We start from the raw sequence: 18,782 nt of genomic DNA on the forward strand, positions 1-18,782 counted from the left end.
GATATTTATGAAAGATGACAGTTTGCAAATATCTCAATCTTGGACAAGGCTGCTCCAGTGACACAGAGGAGTGTTGCAAAATTGGAAGAGTCAGCAGCCAACATTTATTTCATCAGGACCTGTCCAATCTTCAGTGATCGCTTGACAGTCTAGGGATTGCTGGCACGAGCCGACCTCTTTCTATTGGTTGCTTTCATTTAGTTTGCATGGATCAGTCTAAAGAGTTGTAATAAATATGTAAAGAAGGATAAAAGGAGTAGTTTTGCTGCATACTCAATGGAAGAACCAGCACAAAGCTGCGCTACCCTTTTTAGCTATGCCAAATAGGAAGAGTAGTAATTACACTTCTATTGATCGTTAGCGAGTGGGAACAATGAGATGGAGCCCCATCTCACTCCTGGAGGCCCCCTGCGACTCGTGAGCCCCCCCACTGCCACCAGCAGCTGCAACAGGGGCTTCTGTGAGGAGCCCTTCTCCACCTCCGTCCTATCTGTGTGGCACGTGAGAGACACCCTTCGCGGCTGGGGTCTAAAATTTGTAACTTTTCACAAAACATTAAACGTTTTGGAGCCTTTTTTCCACAATTACGTCCCAACACAGCGATTCGAACTGGCCGCACCCTCCCAGCTCTCACGTAACGCCACCACCGCGTGAAGCACTGCTGCAAATGGTCAGCCAATCAGAGGGCTGCAGTGCCACCACGTGACCAGCCTCGAGGTTTTTATTTTCCCGCCCCTTGGGCTCGTGCTGGGGGTTGCGGCGGCCATTTTGGGCCACGTGGTTGGTGCGGAGGAGGGGGAAAGAAGGGCGCAGTGCGGGTCTGGGCTTTGCAGGTAGTTAGTGCGACTGTGTGCGTGCGGGAGCAAGAGAGTACACTCGTCGGAGACTGCAAGGAGTTGGGACACCCTGGGAAGCAGCAAACCAGAGCACCAAGCAGGTAGGAGGCAAAAACGTGATGAGTGCGGACGTGGAGTTGTGTTCCTTGCCCGAGGAAATGGGGCTGGAGGTTTTCCCCTCCAAGGGGTGAAGTGCATTGCGGTCAGAGCATGCTGCTGCCATCAGCCCTCTGGCAAGGAAATGCTTCTGTGGGGCTGCTTCTAGCCCATGTTTTTGCCTTGTTCTGTAGGATCTGGATTATGTTTGGAGGACTGGTATTTCTGGCCATAAGGTAGATGCTTCTGCTTCCTAATGTGCTGTCATTTTGTTTGCCCCTACCCTGAGCTGGTTTGGAGGATGGTGACACAAACGTGCTCTGTCCTACAGGAACAGAGGCCTGATGGGTTGGGTGATGTGCTGTGGGCTGAGTAACAACAGGGTTTCTGAAATGTGGCCTTAGAAAGGTCCAAAGCAAATGGCATTATTGACATGAGCAGAGGGAAACACGGTGTTAGTACAAAAACTGTGAAGTTCAGCTGAAGAAGTTCTGTTTCTTATCATTGATGATGAATTGTGGATACATTAGAGAGCTCTTAATATTCACTATTCTCACACTTAAATGTAAGGCCTAAAATAATATGCTGCTCCAACTGCTTGCTGTGTGGTGCTTTCTTGCATCCCATGCACTGAGGCTGTGATGTGACTTGTGGGGATGACTTGGATGGAGGAAGGTTATGTCAGCATAACATGAAATTGTTCTTCTGCTATAGGGTTTAGCAGTTCAGTTGAAATGGATCGTGCATTTAAGTAAAGGCCATGTTCTCCCTTCTGTTTTGCCTTACGTATCAGAGTTTTGCGTAGTTTAAACTGCACTGTGACATGAAACAGCACCCTTATTTCACTCAGCAAAAACCAAGTTGGATTTTTTTCTTGCAGTCTTGGGGGTTCTTTTAAGTTAAACATGTGTAATGCATGATGATGTAATACAGAGCTCCTGAGGAGAGAAGCTGCCATTGCTTTGAGTGTTGGTATATTTTAAGGTAGCGGAGTAACTCGCAACTCTACTAGGATGCTCATGTGGCTGTGTCTTCCAAAGTGAGCAGTGAAATGAAAATAAATGTACTGAGAGGTCTACCTGTTCAAAGTCCAACAGTGTCAACTGTGATTGTTTACCAAATGTTCTTAAATATGCGGCTTGGTATTTGTCTGGTTCAGTGGTGTTCGTGGCTATACTGAAGCCAGTATACTCGTGGTGTAGAACCTAAGGGTAGTGTCACACTAGCCAGAATGGTAGAAGTTGCTGTTGTCTTCATTGTCTGCTGTGCTAAATTATTCAAAGCTGGTGTGAAGAATCTTCCTCTGCTGTTTTCTCTTGGATTTTCTTTTGCCAGGGCGCAGGAAAGCTGATTACCTGAGTGGGTGGGTTAGCTGGGGAAGAGGCTTGCACCTTCCCTCCCCTCTAGTACAAATACCTCTGCTGAAACAAATGATTCTTACTGAGTGATTCCTGGGGAAAAAAAAATGAAGTGCTGCAAAAGACGAGTTAATCATTGCACACCCTGCAAGGAGCAGAAGGCCATTCCAAAGTAATTGAAGTTATCTTCATTATTCTTACTTTCAATTACATTTCAAAATCAAATAAGAGGTTGCCTTTTAGACACTCTCATGGTCTAAATCTCGGTTCTGTAATTTTTACTTAATGTTTAGGCAAAACTTCTGCTTGATTTTAATGTTCCGTAGCTTTTGGAAGAAACTTACTGAAAGAAAGAAACTAAAAAAAAGTCCTGGTCTTTGAAATAGCAGAATCTCAATCTGTCCCCACAAACACATGTGTAGATCTTGCAAGTCACCTGCCTGTTATTTAAATCTATATTCAAGCAACTGCTTTTCAGGTGCCACCTTGACACCAATTAAGCACACAGCTGTGCATCTGCTCATGGGCATGACTGGACTAGATTAGTGAAGTGTTGTAACTTGGCCATCTCTGTTACTGCAGAGTAAGCAGAATGATTCTTAATAATTATTTAACAGTTAGGGAAGGAAATTAGTGGCTGTATCTGAACTATGTAAAGCAGGTGGAGAATCTAGTTGCATACTAGCCCTTGAGGGGGTAGTTGGCTGAATGTTTTGAGGGCTGGTAAGCTAATGTTAGCTTATGCTGAAGCACATAGAGATGTTCTCCAGAGTTCTTGGATCTGGGGTGCAGTAAGGATTTCTGTAAACTGAATTGCTATTAACCACAAATGTACCTGCAGATGTCTCAGAACCTTTACGTCTGTGCCACGTCTCAGTGCTTTAGTCCTTTGGAATGCTTAATTCCTTCCAGAAAGGAAAGGAACTTTAAAAATAATAATAATAATAATTCAATATTATTCAATGGAATTCATCCCACGGGACAGGAATTCCCATACAGGTCAGGGAAAAAAAATACTGTCTCCTTTTCTGAATATCGCTTTTCATACGGTAAATCCCTCAGAGTCTTTATTGTGGAATGAATAATAGATTAATCATTCCTCTGTGTGCAATGCGGAGGCTCTCTAATGTCACTGATTATTCTATATTGAATAAATAGTGTTGCTAGGTTGATATGTTTAAGGCAAATGAGATGCTTATTGGTATCCAAGAAGCTAGTTAGCAAGATCCATTTTCCTCCATTGACTTCTACTCATGTATTAATGAGGTTCAAAAATGTCTTTTCTGTGTGTATCAGATAAGCGTGCCTTTGTTATTCCCAAGAAGCACACAAATATTTGCTCCATTTATATTTGTATTAATGTGTCACTGAAGCTAAATTTTCAGAAAGGGTATAAATACCATATCCATTAAGCCACTTAAAGGGTGAGTTCTGCAAAACTATGTTGCCGTTGTTGCCATGGCAAATATCCATATTTAGGGAATTGTGTGGTATCAAATCTAGCATAAAGGACCAAAAGAAGGAAAGGGACTTCTCCCCTGACAACTGTCACCTATCTATATGTGCTTAAAAAGTTTTAATGGCTGAACGAGCAATGGATTGAATGGTAATTTAGGAGAGTGTTGTGTGAAAACGCAGTACTTCCCAGGGAACGTGTTGAGGGAGGAAGAGAACAGTAAAGGACAAGAGTTGAACACAGCCCAGTGAATGGTGGGCATTAGTATCATGATTTCTCTGGGCAGTGACATGTGCTCTTGTTCCCCCTACAAAGGAGTAAAGATACTCCTGGAATTGAATTCTGTACATTATTTTTTATACTAGTCCTTCTCCTTTGCCCTAAATTAGTCTTCAGCAGGCAGATGTTTTCTTCTCGTTTACACATGATTTTTTGCTTCTCTTTCCTTGACTTTTCCAGTGATGTCTACAGGTGTTTGGAAAGCTGTTAGTCTTAAGAACCAACAGATCTTACAACTATAATCTTAAAGTAGCTCTACTTTACCACTTAATCTTGAATTACAGGTAGAATTGGGTGATCTCTTCCATGTTTTTTAGTTATTTCTTAGTTTAACTTGCCTAGAACAGTTCTAAATGCAGTGATGAAGATGCCACCAGGCTTTCAGAAAGAAGTTGGGAGAAGTTAAAGGAAGGAAGAAACTGACTGAGAGAGCTTGGAGGCTTTCTTTGGTGTTGTATGAAGAGCCAGGCTGCAGTGACACAACTCACGTTGCCTTGTAATGGGGAAGCATCTCTAAGTCAACTTACTTTTTTTGTTTTCCTTCTACAAAGATAGTGCAGAGCATGAGTGAACCAACTCTGATGTGAACTAGGATTGTTTTTGCCCTGCAATACTTTTAAAACAAATAAAAAGAAAATAGTGGATGTGATTTTTGAAATTGATACGTCTGAATGTTGGCTTTGTTTGAACGCTTTGTGTGGTTAGATGAACTGTATGAAAGAAAACCAATAAACGTGCCCTAAAAATAACCTAACCTGCTCTAGTATCAAATCCTGACTGACTTCATGCCTGTTTTGAAACACGGACATCCTGGGGCTGAATGGAGAATGAATTACATGTGGACGTTGGGACAAGGGAGTAGAGATTAATATACAGAAAGCCAAGAAGCTTACTCCTTTTCTTCACCTGCCCAGAGCAAATTTCCTGAAAACATCTGCAAATGCAGTATAACGAGAAAGCAGAGCCGGGCCCATACTGTGCAGGAAGTCCCAGCCTTTGTCTGCAGTGCTGGATACAATAATATCAGGATGGCGGCTGAACGGAGGGCATCTCTATGTATAAATCCAGATCCCTTTTTTCTTTTGCTGGTGAAGGGAAAAGGGGAGACCAGGGAGCAGGTTGAAGAACACCTGGGAGCCATATGGAATTTACTGATATTTAATTAAAATCTTGTAGCTTGGTTTCAAACATTGCAATAACTTAGTAAGGAGTAAAACTTTACTGGGTTCGGTGTAGTAAAGCCTGTGAATATTCGCACATTGCCTACAAATGGCAGTTGTCTCCTAATGCAAGCTGAAAGAATTGTTGTTTCTTTGTGGCCCTGATCCAAATCCACAAAATCAGCAGGGGAGCCTCTGGCCTCCAGATCAGGTCTGCAGCCTGGTTGGTATCTCAGACTTTCTTGGGTGTTTTGAAAATGTGTGGGACCAAAAATGTCATTCTTTCTCCAGACATTGGAACGCTAGCAAAGAGCGGAGGTCAGACTCCTCCAACCGATACTTTTGTTTACACTTCGCATGTAAGAATGAGGTTGGTTTCCAGGTATAACTCTGTTATAGCCAGACTCATGTAGACCTGTTTGGGAAATTCCAGATGGTGGAAGTATCACGAGAAGAAATTTACCATCAGCGCGCACAAAAGTCTGCTAAAATATCAGTACTCGGGGATTCAGATTCCTGACAGAGCAATCAGCTGCAGTTCATTGCTTTTCCAAGCAAAGGGTGACTTTCTTGAAACAGAGGCTTTCAGAAATAGACCAGATACCCAAGCTTTTCTTGTGTTTGCCAGAAGGGATCCTGTGCCATGCTGCATGTTCCTGATACAAAGACAAAACATGACTAAGTGTACCTACTAAAATACGGTTGTAAACTACATTCCAAACAGATATTCATGTGGCATGAAAGTTCTAGAAATAGTAATTTGCACTTTTCTTCATCTGATGTTGTATAAGAAATGTGAGGGAGAAAAAAGCAAGGGAGATGCATCCTCTCTCCTTTGATTTTTATACCATGCAATTAGAATTAATCAGCATCTTGTAATAAAGTTAGGTTTGGTGACATTATTTTAGTGTTTGTCATCAGAGCTCTGAAAGTAAGGAAGGGATCATGAACCACGGTGGCATCTGTGGGTGTTGGGTTTTTTTTTGGCTTTTCTTGTGGGTAAAGTATTTCTTGTTCTGTGGTCTGGGGTGTCCGTATGCTGGAAGACTTCTGAGTTGACACAAAAAAAAAAAAATTTAAGCTGGAACACCAGATGCAGACTTGCTTCAAAATTTCTTGTCCTCTGAAGTGTATGAGCCAGTGCTGTGACCTGTTGAGCCAAACGCAGTCTACATTTTGCCAATAAACTGCACCTCAGAAAGTGACCAGATCTTAGACGTGAGCCTTCCATAACTTGCAGAAAGTTGGCAGTCATGTATTATGTGAGCCTGTTTCAAGTTACAGTGCAATATCAAGGCTGTAAATATAGCAGTGCGGTCCTAGAATAACATGTTGTGTTTTCTGTGATGGCTGGCAGTCTTGCAGGTACTTAAAAGAAATCAGTGCCTAATGAAAACCAAGTCTATAGAATGCTTCACTTCATTCTCCTGTCCTAAAAGGTATGCGTTTCACAGAGATATGTAAGGATATAGAAGGATAATTATACAAAAAAGCCAAAAGCAATGGTGTGCTCGTTGCAGGGCGTGAAGGGGAGAAAACTCCTGGGTCTTTGATTTTTATTTTTTTATCTGTATGCAATTACATAAGTGTGCTTCAAAGAAAAGCAGGGTACGTAGCAGTATTTTGAGATTTTTGTGATGGAGATCAGCAGCTCAGTAGTTTGAAGAATAGTTAGAAGGACACTCCTGGAAAGGTTATTCTGCAGATGAAGTGGATGCTGCTTATTTTGTTAGGATTTCTTGAACACCTAGGGCAGGAAAGCAAAGGTACGTTATATCCCTGATTTGATTCCTCAGAAGTATATAAGATAAATTACATCTAATGATTGCCAACAGTGCCTTTGAAATACACTTTGAGAGTTTTTGTCTGAGACTTAACATCTGAGGAGTCCACTGGAGTCGGTCAGAATGGCACAGATGAATGTAAGGGGAGGGCAAGGATGACTAATTGAAAACTGGGAGCACTTTGCAAACTCTATTACATGAAATGTGAGAAGTTTAACACGGCAGAAACAAGGCAGCGGCTGGTGTAAGCAGTTAATTGTGTTGTACAGCGGCGTGTTAGAGCAGCACACTTTGTTAGAATCTGATCTACTGCCATTTTCATCGTCCTCGTTCCTTGATGACTTGGGTTACAGAGATGACCATTTGGGTGAGAGTGTCCCCAGGGAGCCAGCTTGCATTAACCTGGACATTTCCTCTGTTTGATGTGCCTTTATCACACTGCAGTGGCTCTAGTTATTTTTTTACTAATGCACAGCAGTGATTTGTTAAAAGAGAATTTATTTAATTCAGGATGAATATAGGCTTTTACGTTAAAAGCCCCAGCTAGTCTTTACCTGTAAATGAGGAAGGCTTATTTGTCTGCTAACATCAGTGTCAGCTGTAGGCCAGAAGTGCTGTTTTCCGTAAATATCTTTTAGAGTTCACTTATTATTAAGGGGAAAAGGGGAATGGGAGAGCAGTCTTCTTAGCAAAGTTACTGAAACAATCCGGTAATGGTTCTGCAGCACTGTGGGCTGCTTTAATGCTCTTGTTACTGTTTCAGCAGGAGCTGCAATCACATACAAAACCCAATATTGATGCAGTTTGCTACATCTGTATTCCCCCTTCACTGTTGTGTCAAATGTCTGCTTGCTGAAGTTCAGGAAATAGCAGCTTTTATTCAAGTGCAGCCCTAAACTTTTCTCCGTTTCATGTCTTTGCTCTCACTTTGAAAGTAGTTGGTGTTGTCTGGGGGTGAGAGGTCCTCCTGAATTTCTGAATTGCAAAACCTCAGCTACAAGGACTAATTGTGAAGCTTTGCAGTTCTTGAAAACTACATGAGTTCCTACTTTTCCCCATTTCTCTTACTGAGCTCTTTGCAGAGGGTCAGGAGAACTAGTATCTGTCTGCTTGCAGTGCAGGCATTAATAATTAAAGATGCAGAACAACAGCCAACCAGCTTTGTGTTTAAGAAATAGAAGTATGGTATAACGTTTTGTCTTGGGATTGGAGTACAGGACTGTGTGTGAATTTTTGTATGGGTGAAATGGATAATTTGAGGCTCTTTGAATTTGATTGCATTAAATTAACATGTATTCTTTCTGGGGCAGGTTATGGAGCTTCCAAGACCAACAGTTCCTTCAAGACCCTTAGGGATAACTTGAGTCAGGGCCAGATGCTGTAACCCTTTGCTCAGAGTGAGAAGTGAGCTTTCTAGTTGTGGGTTTGCAGATGCTCACACAACTGTGTTACCCACAGATCTGCACTGAACAACTCTGTGCTTTTTCTGCTCTTTTGCTGGGTACTGTCTGTAGTCACAGCTGACTGCATGTGTAAGCATAGCAGTAAGCTTGCTTGGGTTAAGGCTGTCATCCCTGTTCCAGGGAAAATACAAATAACTGAATAACCAAGTAGTGATAGGTTCATTGTTCTGTATCGATGTACCTATGCTCCTGATTGCATCACTCAGATGGAGCAAGTGTACTGGCTGAGGTCTCAGTTGAGTGGATTTTGATATGCTTTACAAACATGTTCCTTCACAAATAATTCCTGCATAAACTGTTTTGATGCACCTATAGGACATGTGAGCTGAGCAGGGAAGGACTGGTTGTGCGTTGGCTCGATGAGAGCAGCAAAAAGTTGAAGCCTATGTAATGTGCAGTTGTGCACTTAGCTCCTGCAGTGGAAGTGCTGCAGTTCATGTTGCTTGTGGGAGATTTGTGGGAGAAGGAGTAGGCTTTTCATTAATCTCTCGCTTCAGTTTTCCCAAGTGCATAATCAGAAAACAAATTCATGTGATGAAATAATTGAGATGAAGTGCTTTTCTGACAGTTGGAAAGTGCAGTATTGTATTATCAGTATTGTTTTGTACCATGTACTCAGATTTCAGGAACTTCTGCTTACCTTTTGGCTTCTTCAAGCAGAGCACGGAGCCTTGTTGGCCTGCAAAGACCTGTGGCCTTGTCTAACAGGAAGGTGCATGCATAAAACAGTGATTCACTACAAAACACGTACCAGAAAGATGTTCAGCGAGGTACAAAGCCAGCAGGTTCTTCCTCTACTTGCCTGTGGACCAGAGTCATGCTTAGGAGCAATGTGGCCCTTGTTGCCATGTGGCCATCCTGTCTGGACCTTGCTGGAAGTTGTACAGAATGCAGTAATGAGTGCTGAAATCAGCCATAGTGAGGTTCCAATGAGGAATAAAGTATATGCTCTCCCTACGTGGTTTTTCAAAAATGAATTATGCTATTAAGTGCCAGGAAGAAAATTAGCTATGAGCTTTTAAATTTAAAATGATCCCCTTTTTAATTGTAAAACAGTGGCACTTAACTGCTATTGATCCAACAGAGACACATTAGGGAACAGGGTCACCATAACTGTTAATATTCACTGCTTAGTGAAAGAGCATCAAAGGACATTTTAATGTCACAGACTTTCTTAGGGAGTTTTTAAAGAAAGCTTAAATCGGCCAGCCTATGAATGAAAAGGACATGAGGTAGACAAATGTAGAAACAAATGTGATAGCAATTTTCTGCTAATCAAATCATAACTCAGAATTGATTTTTAGGCAAAAGCTTATGTCATATAGATTTCCAAGGCATAACGACATTTACAGATCTAGAGTATGTATTTTTTTGTAGACTGGGACTTGATCAAAGATGGTTGTCAGAGTGGGAAGGTTTAGTTAATCTCAGCAAGTTCTTGGCTGCTGTCTTACTCCTAACCTGGAAGGTACCATTAAGCAGGGAACCCCTTCAAAGGGTTACGTGTATTTTTGTGGATACTGTGGTGAACAATCTTGCTCTGAAAATCTCTTGATGTGTCCACCCAAAAAGTGAAGCCTTGCTTCCCTGTGTCAACCTAGAAATGCCTGTAACTTTGACATTAACTGTGGTAGTGGAAATGCAGTCTGTTTCCAGATGCTGATGGCATGTTTTTGGTAGTCATCATTCTTGCAAACAAAATGTTTCATTGAAGTTGTAAAACTTTAATTATTTTCTGAATGGGAATCTATCCTTGAGCTTTTTCAAGCTATGAACTAATGTGATGTTAGCAGGGCTAACTCAAGTGTCTTCTGTTACCATCTGATGGTATCCTAACCAGACTTTAAGTAGCATTCCAGAAATGTTTCTGCTAATTGCAACTGCTCTGATGAAGAACTTTGAGGAATTTCCTATTAAGTCAGTTACTTGTGATAGTTTCACTTCCATGCTTAAGTGTCACTTTATTTCTTCACCCAGTTTTTATAAGAATTATGAAATGAGTATTGTAACTTTTGAGGAGAGTGTACTGAGGAGGATACTACCCTTTTGAATGGGAGAAATGGTGGCTGCTGCTTCAGGTGCAGGATATGCAATGTTTCTTCAGAGCACTGGGTGGTATCACCATGTCTGTTTGCAGCCGCTTGCACAACATACTGGCTTTCCTAATGTAGGGTTAAATTTATCTGTACAGTTCATAGTTGAGGGGAGAGAAGAATCTTAAAAGAATACTTTGCCCTTATTTGAAAGTTGCTGCTTCAAAAACTAAACTTTCCTAAATGCAACAACTGACCAGGAGCTGAAAAGGATTGGATATGATTACACAGATTCCTTCCATTTAAAATAAAGCAAAGTGAGGGTAATTGCCATGCAAGAGAAGCAGCTTTCTGCCTTTCAGGGGCAGCTTGGAGAAATCTTTTATCCATGAGGACCTTATAGGGGAATTTTAAATGAGAGGATGCCTTTATCCTATAGGATGGAATTTGATAACTGGGCTCCGTACCTCTTTCACTTGGGGTGATTAGGTCTCTTTCACTCCTGGGATCTGTACAGTGTACGGTTTGTGAAGGAACTGATAGTTCTTGTCTCTGTTGTGAAGACAGTGTGGTTGTAGGAGCCCTCTTGGGACTCTTATAATGATCAGTACAGAAAACTCAAGTCTATCCTGGAGCGAGAAAGTGCATCGTTTAATGAAAACGTTGTCTGTTATTAATAGAGTGATGGTAGAACTGAGGGAGAAGCAGGCCTGGGGGGCCTGGGGGTCTTCGGCTAAGTGTTTCTACTCTGCTTCTTTCTTTTTTTTTTTTATTTCCTTCCCAACCCCTGGAAAAGAGCAGTTACAGTAACCTCGAGGAAGAGATACAATCAAGAGACAGCCTAGAGCAAGAAAAGGTCTCTGTTGTTTTTCAGTGAGGTCATTTGTAGTTCACAAAGCAAGGTCAGAGGGATGAGACTGCTGCAGGCTCTACACGCAGTCACTATCACTAAAAGTTAAATTTTCATCTTTTCATACATGTCTTGCATGTATTTTGTTGGGGACTGTGTAGGTCTCTTATTACAGAGCATGTTATCAACTGTATGCTCCATAATAACAAAATGTGCTTGCCTGACTTCCAGAGACTTGTTTTGTTAATCATACTCTGTGAAATCAATTAGTAATCACAGAGGAATGGGTACACATGGGACATTAACCTATAAACGAGCAGAAAGATAGAATGAGATTACAGCTGCTCATTCAGTGAGCTTGCTGGATGATAACTAGCCCAAGTGTCAGCCTCTTTCTGTCACCTTTAGGTCTGCATTTATTTTTTCCTGCTAGCATCCAGTGGAAAAGAGAGGGATTTTGATTAACCAATGGGCAGGAGAGCAGTTTCCTGTATGACTAGTTGTATTATAAGAGGTATTTAAATTATTCAGAAGGCATACCTGTCCTTGCATATAGGGCATGGTAGAGTAGATCTGCTTAGCTGAAATCAAGATAGGAGCAAGCAAGACTTGAATTTGTTTGCAGAGATACAGGGAGAAAACATGTCTCAGTCTATATGCATATATACACATTCACAGCATTTGTGAATGTGATAGTTTTATTGAGGAAAAAACTTCTCTACATGTTTAGATGAGCATGATTCCCTATCTACAGTGTTTGTTAGTCCTATGCCAACCCTCTATATGTGATTAAAAAGAAGTAACCCACAGTTTACTTTGTAGCTAGACTTGTAGATGATAAATATGTTTTGAAATAGTTTTTTTCTGAGTGGTGTCAATATTGAAAGGTGTTGGTGACTACAGCGGAAAGAAAAAATTACTTAAATTTCTGTGTAATTCTAATTACATGCTGACACCTCTATAAGAATCAGCACCCTGCAAGGTTAAGCACCAAGAAACTGTTTACTTGGTGGTGGTGGTTGTTTCCTTCCTTTTCTGAAGAGAGATGGCATTCCGTATGTGTGCTTAAAATCAGGCATGTGTTTAAATGTTGTGTTGTACTGGGCTGGTGTTCGGTGAACCTGAGCTTTGTAGGGCTGAACTCCGATATGTTCCAGTGTGTGACTCATTCTCGTTTCAAAGGGACTCTTCGAGGAGTTAGGTACCACTCTGCAGGAGTCGGGATGTTAGAAACTGGCCCCCAATTTGATAAATCTTTTTGAACAGATGTTTACTATTAAACTGTATCTAGCACACTGCAAATACTGGAAATACATTGGACCACAAAATATGTGAGTGATATTTATGTGATGCCAGATTGCACACACATGTTGGTGAGTACTTACCCACTGGGAAGTCTCCCTGAGCTTACTCAGATGAGCAAGGGCTTGCAAGACAGAGGGGTTGCACAATTAAGCCCTCAATAAATTGATTTATAAGCAAACCACCCTGAGAATGCTCCAGGGGGGTCTGCAACAATATCATATATTTTGTTCCACAAATTATAATTAAAAACACTCTTAGAGCTCTTCTAAAAAATAAAGTAAAATGGAAGCCCAACACAAAAAGCGATGATTCTTAAGGGTAGGGGGGGAAACAGTGTTTGAAATAACTGAAATGCCGTTTGGGATAAAACAACTTGACAAGAATGATAGATAGTCATTTACAATCCCTCTGTCTCTCTCTTGGGTGGAGTTATGGCTTTATAGATGAAACAATTTGAGCTGCCAGGATTGTAGGTATTCTGGAGTGCCATCATGTCCTTAGCAGTCAGGGTCAGGATCGTATATGCTCTCCTCCAGACTGAAGAATGGCCATGCAAGTTGTGAAGAGCTGGAGCAGCACCCTGCTGAGCAGGAGTCACTCTTGTGAATTATCGTCTCCTCATAGAAGCTGTGGAGCTTTCTTCAAAAGGAAAGGCTGAAATTGCCATCTCTCTGGAGCAGGCCTCATCCTTCTTCTCACTGTTTTGAATAATACTTACAATGCAGTGGTGCTTTAATGTGAAATGTAGATAATTTACCAAGAAACATACTTGAATGCTATGTGCTTGTAACTTGTTTCAATAAAATACTGGAGGATAATGATATTAATAGAATACCTAAAAGAATAGTCTCAAATCTTAAATATTCATTGCAAATGATTCTGTAAGACTGACAAACAAATCCTACACAGACTCCTAGCATATATGCTCCTTCATGCATATACACACACACACACAAGATGTAGATTAATAATTAATTTATAATCTGCCTTACTCAGGCAAGAAGCTTCAGGCACAGGCAGGAAATGCCCTCAGGATGGGTTTCTCATGAAGAGCTGCAGATGCTTCAAATGGAATAACTTCTCTTAAATATCTGACAGCAAGTCTATTTGAGAACTGAGCATTTTGAGCCACTGTCCACCACAGCTCAGTGCAGAAATAATGGAAGCTGTGTAATGCATACTTATAGACATATATATATATAAATACATATTGAAAGCTTTTGTGCTTTCTGTTGGAGGGGGTTGCAGTTAGGTGAGAATATATGCGTGGCTAGGGTTAGGCTTAGAATAATGTAACACATGGCCTCTGATTGACTGCAGAGTTGTAATCCAGGTGTTGTGCTAACTGTTTTAATTGTGTGGTGTGGTGCATATGCCTGGGGCTCAAATTGGAAAGGGAATTGGAAGTAAAACAGTGATCCTCTTGTTGAAAAATGTAATTAGTTTCATAAATATAGTAGTAGACAAAGGAAGGGGGAAAAAACAGGATCCCTTTGTTAAATGTTTACCAGTGCACCCTTGCAGGTGCTTGCATGTGCTGAGTATTTAATATCAGTGCTATAAGACAACCGTTCAAATCCATATATCTCGAAAAGCCCTCCATCAAGAGGAGCAACATATTTTTTTTTTTTCCCCCATGTTATTGCCCTGGAAAAAAGTTGCACTGTTTCACCTTTCCGAAGTTATACAAAGGAAAGTAACGTGCAATTTCGTGAGCAGAGTGTCCAGCTCCCATAGAAAATGCATGAGACATTCCTTGCTCTGAAGAAACACTTCTCAGCAACAAATTAGAGTCAAAAAACAGTGCAAATGATCCAGATTTTCCTCTATAATTTGTGTTGCTGCATTCTTAGAACCCTGTCTCTCACCAGAATTGGTATACATTGGATACATATACATTATATATCTATGTATATTTTAAATGAGTGATAGAACTTAATTTTCAGAGGTTGTCCTACAGGTCCTGCTATCAGGAAGGCTTTTCTGCTGAGTCTTGTCATGCTTCTCTCCAGAATATTCCTTGTACTTCACCCATCTCTTAGACACAGCAGACCCAGTGACTTTCCCTGGGTAGTTTTTCACAGTATCTTTCTGTCTTACTGGTCTGACTGTGTCACTTCACATTTGCTTTTTCCACAGGCTTCAAGATTATAGCATTCAGATTCTAGTTGTGTTCTTGTGCCTACCTCTGATTGTTTCCTTCAGATTCCTTTGTCAGACTGGCTGAAGTGGTTTAGTTGTTGTTTTCTTTTTTTTTTTTCAGCCAAGCTGCCTCACCAGAGACTGTAGAATCAGGTTGATGTTAACATATACTTTGTGTTATCAATTTGTGTGAACTGCAGAATGTACTCCAAAAAGGCCTTACATCTGAATACTAGACCCAGCTTTTTAAACAACTTCAACTGTTGAGTTCAGTGTGTACTGTTAATTGATTTCTAGTATTTTTTGTTCTGGCTGCTGCTTGTACTGATTCAGACAAACACAGAAATCTTCCAATGCTGAGCTAAGGCACCTAAACACACCTCAGGCTATGAGACCTGATGATCAGCGAGTCATTTCCTCACTTTGGGATGAATCCCAGGGAAAGTGCTGTATCAGGATATTGATAGGATCTTAGTGGAGTAGCCTCTGCTCCAGGCATTCAGTGGTGGATCAACAGTCGTGTGTTGATGCTAATCAGGTCATCAGTTATGACTGTGAAAGAAAACATACTTCACTATCTCTTTCACATATACTCTTGGAAAAAATAAAAGATCCTCCCTTTTGATTCTTGGAAAACACCTGCACTTTCTTAGCGCTGAAACAGGATTACTGCAGAATATCTATGAAGCCCAAGCACTGAAATAACGCTGCATAGCATAAAGGAAGTACTTAGCAAATGACTAGCAGCCTTCAGAAGAATTTGCAAACTGTGACTCTTCTTACAGCCTTCTTGGTAATAAAATGAGTGGCTTAGCCTGCTAGCCAAGCAATCTGAAGGAGGGGGGGAGGAAGCAAATTTGTATCCAAAGAAAAGACCACATTGCAGATGCCTTGACAGAAGACACAGCTTACATCTGCCTTTAGGATCCAGAAGCTGTGGAATGTCTGAAAGGGAGGGATATGTTTTGGCAACGTTACCTGATCCATGTGTCAGGGGAAGCATTAACACCATACTTCCATCCCTCACAGACATAGATTGATGGAAGCAACATTCTTGTAAACAAATCACAAGGGGCCACCTTGCTCTCCTCTTGCTTCTTCTCACCAGGCATATCCCACAGAGCCGTATGTCTTCAGCTGTGTTAGAAGCCAGGCAAGACAGAACCAGTGCACTGATACCATAGGCAGCCAAAACTGTCGTGTTGATAGTGTTATTTTTCTTCAGTGTACTGGAATGTATGGGTCGTCTTTGTTATCACTAACATGTGCTGTGGAGAGAGCTCTTCAGACAGGAGAAGGGGGAGGAAAGGGGAAGAATCAAGGGAACCAGGGAGTATTACTAGAAAACAGCATATAACATTTAAGGAAAGAAGGGAAAGCATCTATAGAAACAATGTATACAGGAACATGCTTGCCTTTCATGTGCTCTTTGTGATTTCTTTTACTCTGTTAATTACCAGCACAATTGCTGTCTTGCAGCTTCTCTTTCTTTAGATGAAGCAGCAAAGCAAAGCTGTAATGTGATGTAATGTAATGCAGACCTTTGCACTTACATAGCATCTTTCATCCCACCCAACATAAAAAATACCAGTATTAATAAAAATTGATTTCCGAACTGGGAAAGATATTGCATTATTATTTCATAGGAGCACCCAAACATTCCAAATCTGTATGAAGGAATGGTGCTGTCTTCATAAAGCAAAATGCAAGGAATAGGGAACGGGCAAGATGCAAGCAGAGGACAGTCTTACCACTGTTACTTCATTCTGAGTGTCCAGGCAGAATCTCTCCTTCCACTGGAAGGAGAAATTGGTTTTGAGCTTTTCATTCCACACGAGCAAACTGACATGTGCGCTGCTAAGGTTGTAAGGAAGTACAAGTGGAGTCAGACAGCCTGCTTTGGGTTAACAAGGTGTGTAGGTGTAATGCAATTCATCGATTCTAATCTCCCACTTTAGGGGGGTTTTCCTCCTACAGAGTAACATGACTTACATGCCTGGATCTGAAAACTGAGAAACTGGAGGCTGGGTTTGGGAATGGGAACATGGTTACTTTAAAGCAAGCAGTAGTGCTATTTGTCTCAAGTGGAAGAGATTTCTCAAAACAGTTTGGAGCATGCTGCTGCTTAGACACTGCAGGACCAAGTGCAAGTGATCTTGCTTTCTACTGTGGAGCAATGCAGAGAGCAGCTGAAAAAGAAATAGGACAGCATCAGTGCCAAAAGTGTGCTTGCAGCATATTACCTCTGTTAGTGAATGTTGCAGCTTCTTTCAGAATAAATATGGATAACAGCAAAGCGATGCACAGGAACGATTTGGTGTGCTCATGCTACTACACCAATGGAGTTTTAAACTGTTGACAGTAACATACGTTAGCAAATAGCCTGGTAGGGTTGGGTCTGTCAGAACAGTGAACACTTTGCATCCACCCTCCCACGTTTTGAGGGACTGCTTTTGGCCTTGTTCTTTCTAGTCCCATTAGCAGCTGTAGTGCAGTGGGTGCATTATGGCACGCATCTTCTGCTTAATATGCAGCCAAAAGAAAACCAGTTTGCACAGCACAAAACCCCTCAACTTACGCCAAAGCACAGTAAGCGGGATTAATCCAAAGCACACTACTAAAACCAACTGAAATGCTAATGTATATGCACTTGGCATCAGTCAAAGGTCTTTCAGCACTGCATCCAAAGCATCGTGGCATATGCAGTTTAGTGGGTTGCTTGCCTGTTCCCTGAGTAACTCTTGAATCTCCTGGTAAATTTCAGCTACGTTTGATGTTAGAGCTGAGATCTCAGGCACTTTGGCCCTATGGGTTTGGAAAACACCAGTGGTTATGTAGGAAAAAAGCTCAAGTCAGTGACTTTTCTGAAGGTGAAGGCTATGTTGTGAGTTCAGCTCTTCTGAAAAAGAGACCACGGGAAACTTAAGGGGTCAGTGTAAATACCCCAGCAACAGGAGGAACTCTGATTAAGGCTCACACCTTATTAGACGCAGTGGAACCCAAACATGAGACAAAATATCCCAGGCTTCATATGGTCAGTTCCTCCCAGAACAAATTTCTTTCTTACATTGCAGTCTGTTTCTGTGGTTATGAGGTGTAACTTTTCCATGCCCTCCCACTTGCATGCTGGGCTTTACAATGATGAGAAGAGCTGTGCTATTTTGCAAAACTTGACTGCAGGTGACAAAGTTTGGAGCCAGGAAATGTAGGCCTGGCAGGGAGCAGCCAGCACTTATCTATTTGCCCCATGCTCAAGCCAGGAGGATGCACCTCAAGGGGCGCACAGAAAGCAATAGGTCCAGTTTTCATCTACAGCCTTAGCTTCGGCAGCGCGTTCACTGCAGTGTAAAAATACCCCAGGATCTTAGCGTACGCTCTGCTATTTATAATCCTTGTGTGATGCCAGACATGTGCGTATATCAGTATGACACTTTCAGAAAGCAGTGCTGCTATTTTAGCAGCCCTCTAATGAACAGCGTGGGCGAAGCCACCTAGACAAGCTGATTGAGAAAAGTGTTGCTGAGGGAGGGCTGTGGTGTTCTGCTGAAAAAAAAAACCACCACCACACAACTTTTTTTTTCTCACACCGTTGCCATTAAGAATAATCTTAAATGGCCCCTTTCTTCCTGGCAGTCCTCCTTCCCACTCTCACGTGGCACCCCTCCCCCAGATGTCTTGATTAGTGGCTGTGTGTATGCTGGTCAGATTCTGGGATTAATGATGGCTAATTTGTCTGAGGTTGGTACAGCCTAGCCAGCAGGCTCTCTACCACCAGCTTTTGCTGCCATATGGGTAGAAGCAGCTGTTTCAATTACTTTCTGTGCCCAGATGTGTCAGACGAGACACCAGTGCTCTGCGGGGTACGCTCAGCCGCTCGGCAGCTAATTACTTCAATCGCGTGTCGAAGCATGGTGCTGTATACTGTAAAAGGGGGCTTTGAAAACAGCAGAGTGCCAGCTGTCATTATGCCTCACATTGATGTGAGCCTGGTAGTCTGTGGCAAGATTTTAACTTCAACTT

At 41.7% G+C, this 18,782-nt stretch overlaps 1 long non-coding RNA gene across 7 annotated transcripts in view; it reads left to right on the top strand.

The window, feature by feature from the left end:
• Positions 1-749: 749 nt before the first annotated feature.
• LOC112533186 overlaps positions 750-18,782 on the top strand; it is a 113,497-nt gene continuing 95,464 nt past the window's right edge. For all 7 annotated transcript variants that reach the window (XR_005862597.2, XR_005862598.2, XR_005862602.2 and 4 more), the window contains exon 1: positions 750-937. This is a non-coding gene — a long non-coding RNA (uncharacterized LOC112533186). The remainder of the gene's footprint in view (positions 938-18,782) is intronic.

The sequence above is a fragment of the Gallus gallus genome, chromosome 10 (genome assembly GCF_016699485.2).
Source record: "Gallus gallus isolate bGalGal1 chromosome 10, bGalGal1.mat.broiler.GRCg7b, whole genome shotgun sequence".
In the NCBI taxonomy this organism is placed as follows: domain Eukaryota; kingdom Metazoa; phylum Chordata; class Aves; order Galliformes; family Phasianidae; genus Gallus; species Gallus gallus.